The sequence below is a fragment of the Coenobita brevimanus genome, chromosome 45, assembly GCF_032717465.1.
Source record: "Coenobita brevimanus isolate Jiangsu-jjx chromosome 45, ASM3271746v2, whole genome shotgun sequence".
Taxonomy (NCBI): Eukaryota; Metazoa; Arthropoda; class Malacostraca; order Decapoda; family Coenobitidae; genus Coenobita; species Coenobita brevimanus.
This window is the reverse complement of record NC_136998.1, coordinates 16,763,666-16,769,187: the sequence shown is the minus strand read 5'-3', so window position 1 is coordinate 16,769,187 and position 5,522 is coordinate 16,763,666. Positions and strand designations below refer to the sequence as shown.

The 5,522-nt window shown below is 36.9% G+C and overlaps 1 non-coding gene across 1 annotated transcript; it reads left to right on the top strand.

Moving 5' to 3' along the window:
• Nucleotides 1-476: 476 nt before the first annotated feature.
• On the top strand, nt 477-595 carry LOC145398560 (5S ribosomal RNA). The gene has a single exon (XR_013897148.1). It is a non-coding gene; the product is annotated as a 5S ribosomal RNA (ribosomal RNA).
• The last annotated feature ends 4,927 nt before the right edge of the window (nt 596-5,522 follow it).

The following is a 5,522-nucleotide window of genomic DNA, read 5'->3' as shown; positions in this document are numbered from 1 at the left end:
TTTCTTCGCAGCTTAGGTCCCTTAAGCTTGGTATCCATCTTGTAGCGGCCCTTTGAACTTTTTCAATCTTGTCTATGTGCTTTTTGAGATGAGGACTCCAGACTACTGATGCATATTCCAGGGTTGGTCTAATGAATGATGTTATTATCCTTCTTAGCATGTCTTCATTTATGTATGTGAATGCTATTCTCGTATTTGCAAGCAGTGTATACATGTTCCGTACCTTCTCGCTGATGTGGTCAGCCGGAGATAGTCTGTTATTGATAATCACACCTAGGTCTTTCTCTCTTTCTGATGTGTATAGGGTTTTATTTCCTAACTTATAATCCCAATCAGGTTTTTTTCCACTTTTACCAAACTTGATTACATGACACTTGTCCACATTGAATTCCATTTGCCATGTACTACTCCATTCATGAAGTTTATTTAATTCTTCTTGTAGCTCTTAACAAGAGTCTGTGTTAGTAATTCTCCTTTGTAACGGCCATACCACGTTGAGTACACCGCTTCCCGTCCGATCAGCGAAGTTAAGCAACGTTGGGTCTGGTTAGTACTTGGATGGGTGACCGCCTGGGACCACCAGATGCTGTTGGCATCCCTACGTGTCAAGTGGGGTTGGTGGAGGATTAGTGCCCCTCCCTGTAAAACAATTAACTCTAAGCACTTGGTCACCCCGTGTGGGATACATGGCGTCTGGCAATGAATGAAAAAAAAAAAAAAAAAATTTGGATCATCTGCAAACATATTCAGATAGCTCTCATTTCCAGTGTTACTGTTTATATCATTTATATACACTAAAAACATGATTGGTGCCAGCACTGAACCCTGTGGTACTCCACTAGTCACTTCTTTCCATGATGAGTAGTTTCCTCTTAGTACTGTTCTCATTTCTCTTTTTATGAGAAAGTCTTGCATCCAACAAAGCAGTTTGCCTCGAATTCCTCCTTGATGGTACAGTTTCCATAAAAGTCTTTGGTGTGGTACTGTGTCAAAAGCTTTCTTGAAATCTAAATAGATACTGTCCACCCATCCTTCCCTTTCCTGTATTGTGTTTGTTACTCTGTCATAGTAGCTCAACAGATTACTTTTCTGAAACCAAACTGTCTTTCTGTTATCATACTGTGTTCTTCTAGATGATTTACCCAAGCTTTTCTTATAAGCTTTTCTAATACCTTGCTTACAACACTGGTCAGTGATACTGGTCGGTAGTTGAATGGATTTTGTCTATTTCCTTTCTTGAATAAGGGCACAATATTTGCTTTTTTCCAAATATCAGGTAGTTTACCTTGACTCAAGGATTTTTTGAAAATTAAAAATAATGGTTTACTTAACTCCTTTGCACATTCTCGTAGTACCCAACATGAAATTTCATCAGGACCACTTGCTTTTCCTCTGTCTAATCTACTTAACTCCTCCTGTATTACTTTTTCTGCTATTTGTATATCTGGTAGTATGTGTGGACATGCATGTTCCACATAGTCCCTCTCAAAATTTTTTTCTTCTGTAAAAACTAATTGGAAATTCTTATTCAGTGCTTCACAAATATCTTTCTCTTGTGTATAAGTGATTTCCTCATCCGTAATTGATTGTATTATATCTTTTACTTTGGTTTTGCTTCTGATATAGCTGTAAAACAGCTTTGGTTGATCACTACTTTTATTTATTATATCCTCCTCAAACTGTTTTTGGGCTTCCCTCCTTATTCTTGTATAATCGTTTCTTGCCTGTTTGTAATTATTATACGCCCTTTCACTATTATGTCTTCTGTATCTATTCCACAACAAATCTCTTCTTTCTTTTGATTTTTAAAATTCTGTATTGAACCATTTCAGTATTTTCTTATCTGCTTCTTTGTGCTGTGGGATGTACTTCTGGACTCCTATTTCATAAAATTCACAGAATTTTTTATATACAGCATTTAAATCTTGTCCTCTAAGCTCATTTTCACAAGCAACTTCTAAGAAATACTTCTTTAGGTCTTGATAATTTCCCTTTTTATAGTTTAGGCTCTTTTTGTAACTGTCATTGCTGTTTACTATGTCATATGCTATCCTGAAGTTATAATTTAGTACTGCATGATCGCTTTTGCCGAGTGGAGGGTGGTATATTAAACTGTCAATATCATTTTCTTGCCTAGTAAATATTAGATCTAGCACTGAAGGTACATCAAGTCCTCTTTTTCTGGTGGTTTCCCTCACATGTTGCGTTAGGAAGAACTCTTGTACGAGATCCAGGAGCTTTTGGTCCCAACAGCTTTCTTGGCTAATTATATCTAGAGTATTCCATTTTATATTTGTATTGAAATCCCCAGTTAGTACAATTCTTTCTGATTTCTCTTCCATTTTATGTAGTAATGATCTTAAACTCTGAATTGTACTCTCTGCCAGGTCCTCATATTCATCTCTTTCCCATGTGTTTGATCTGGGTGGCATGTACAAATTGGCTACAATTACTTTACCTTCAGATGTGTTGATCTCTACCGCAATCAGTTCTACTTGTGATGGTATATCTAGTTTTATTTCATTGACTTTTAGATTTTTCTTAGTTAATATTATAATTCCTCCTCCTTGTTTTAAATTTCTGTCTCTTCTCCATATAGTGTATTCCTCTAAGTTTAGTATGTCATTGGATATCCTTAGTGTTAATTTTGTTTCAGTTAGGCATATTATTTGTGGTTCATTTTCTCTGACATAATCATTTATTTCCAGTAATTTAGATACCATTCCATCCACATTTGAGTACATCAACTTTATCATCTTGTTTATATCCTTGTCATGACATGGTTCAGCTACCTTCCTCCTTTTTATTCCATCCTGTTTGTGTACCACTTTCATACCTGTAATCCTATTACTTTGTAAAAAAAATTTCTTCTTCTCCTCTTCTGATCTTCCCTCATTTTTTGTTTTTGCTTCCTCCCTTTTCTCTTTCAGTAATTCCAGTTCCTCTTGTGTTAGGCATCTTTTTATCCATAAATTTTTGAACTCTTTTTCCATAAGATTCTTTGCATTTTTTGGTATCTCTTCCACAGTGTTTACACTCTGGAAAGTCACCTTTAGAGGTCTTGTCTTGCTTTTCTCATATTTCCCTAACCTTTTGTGTTCCTCTATGTCTTTACTACAGATTTCCTCTGATACTTCTTTCAGTAAGCTCATTACATTTGCCATCTCCTTTTTGTCTCTTGTGATCTTGTTTTTTACGTCTTCCTCTTCTATATCAGTGATTACTATAGATTTGTTTATACCTACTGAATCTCTGACTAACTTCGGATTGTTTTGGATTATTCTTTTCACTTCCTTTTTAATGCTTTTTTCCTCCACCCTTGTTTCTAAGTCTTTCTTTACTTTCACCATTTCAGCATACGTGGTTTCCACATCATTTTTGTAGCTTTGCACTGCTTCATTCACCTGTGTTATCTTCTCCTCAATATCACTGCTCTGGTCAATAAGACTGCTTACTTGCCTAATTGTCTCTGTGTCATTTTTGAACTCTTCCATAACACTCGTGATTGACTACTGTACTTGCCATCTCACTCATTTTCTTCCTAAGTGTACTCAATTCCACTGTTAGTTCACTGATGGTTGTGTCTTTCTTATTGGCCTCCCTTCCTAGTTTTTCAATTTCTTCCTTTTGCAAGTGCATCTGCTTCATTATTTCATCAATTTCATTTTTGAAAGCCATTTCTAGTTTGTTTACACTTTCAACCAGTCTATTGTGAGTCTCCACTTCAACCAGTTCTTGGTAGAAATTATCATTTTGCTTTTTACCTTTATCCCTTTTCTTTTCCAAATTTGCTTTACTAAAGTACGTATCCATTTTGCAATACTAAAAGTGCAGAGTATGTACTTACAATCCCCGTGTTGTTGTAGTCTAAACAAACCTCAGATGACTCAGCGTATTCTTTGGTCTTGGTTCTCTTTCCTGTTTGAACAAGTCTTGTTTAAACTTATTATTTTTTTCCTTTTAATAATGAAAAATCATTTAGTGTAACCTGGTACAGAGCTTGACTCATACAAAGATACTAATTTAGGTAATGCCACTGGCCGTGTTGGTTCGGTATGGAGCGCCGATGTCGCACGTCCGCCTCGATTGTGTGTGTGTGTGTGTGTGTGTGTGTGTGCGCAATAAGTACCATACTTTTTTGTACAGCTCAAACGATGTGAACTGGGTGGAGGCATATGGGAAGATGTGTGTGTGTGTGTGTGTGTGTGTGTGTGTGTGTGTGTGTGTTTAATAACAGGACAGAGGAAGGAAAAAAAAAAAAAAAAAAAAAAATCCATGCATCAGAATACTGATGTCCTCTGTTCATAAAATATCTGTAATAGTTAGACTTGAACAGCTGTAGGTTGAAGTTTGGAGGGAAACAACTCTGGGGAAGCGAGTTCCAGAGAGATGCAGTTCGGGGAATGAAAGAATTCTGATAGGTAGAAGTTCTGCAGTATGACTAAGTGACAATCCAGTCGTGAGCGCTGCCAGATGACCGTGTAGCACGATGGAAGGCATGGAGAGGTGGCACAATGGATGCAATTTCGTGTGAGCATTTGCTATAAAAATATCTGTGAAATAACGCAAGGGAGGCAACATTCCTTCTTACTTGCAGGGGAGGTAGTTTAGTAATAATAGCAGGGTTATTAATAATTTTAAAAGCTTTGTTCTGAATTTTGTCTAGTTGTTTTAATGCAACCTCTCCACATCCATTCCACAAGGGTGAACAGTATTCAAGCACACATGACTCTTATAAATTATGGCTAACTGCTCGTCAGTGAAGAAGTTACGGACTCTGTACAATAATCCAAGTTTCTTTGAGGCAGTCTTAACAAGTGATCTGACACGAAAGGTCCAGCTGAGAGCATTGATAAGCGAGATGCCAAGAATTTCAATACTTTTGGAAATGGGAATATTTGTAGCACTGAAGGTAATATACGATTCTGGCAATACCTGTCTATTAGTAAATTTTATATATTTCGTTTTACTAGCATTAAATGAGGCAAGGTTATTTTGTCCCCATTCACTGATCGTGGATAAGTCTTGATTTAAAGAGATGGCTCTATTGAGTTAAGAGTTAGAGATATCAGACTTTGTAAATGGATGTCTGAGTGTGAATGAACTATGAAGTGTTGAGTCATCTGGATATGAATGGATGGGATTGTGGATGACAGATAAGAGATCATTAATATGAACGAGGAACAGGGTTGGTGCCAGAACTGATCCCTGCTGTACGCCGGTGTTAACTGAGTGGAAATTGGAATGTACATCATCTACTTTTACTCTTACTTTTCTGTTGCGGAGATATGAGGAAATCAAAGGAACAAAAGAGTTTAGTCCATAGCAAGGGAGTTTGGACAGCAGGGAATGGTGCCACACTCTGTCGAAAGCTTTAGAAATAACCTGAGCTACTGCGTGAGTTTCTCCATGAACTGATTGAAGGATGGTACGAGTCAGGAGATTGAGTATGTTAATGATGGATCTTTCTTGGCAAAAACCATATTGTCTATCACTAATTAAGTTTTGGATTCAAGATGTAT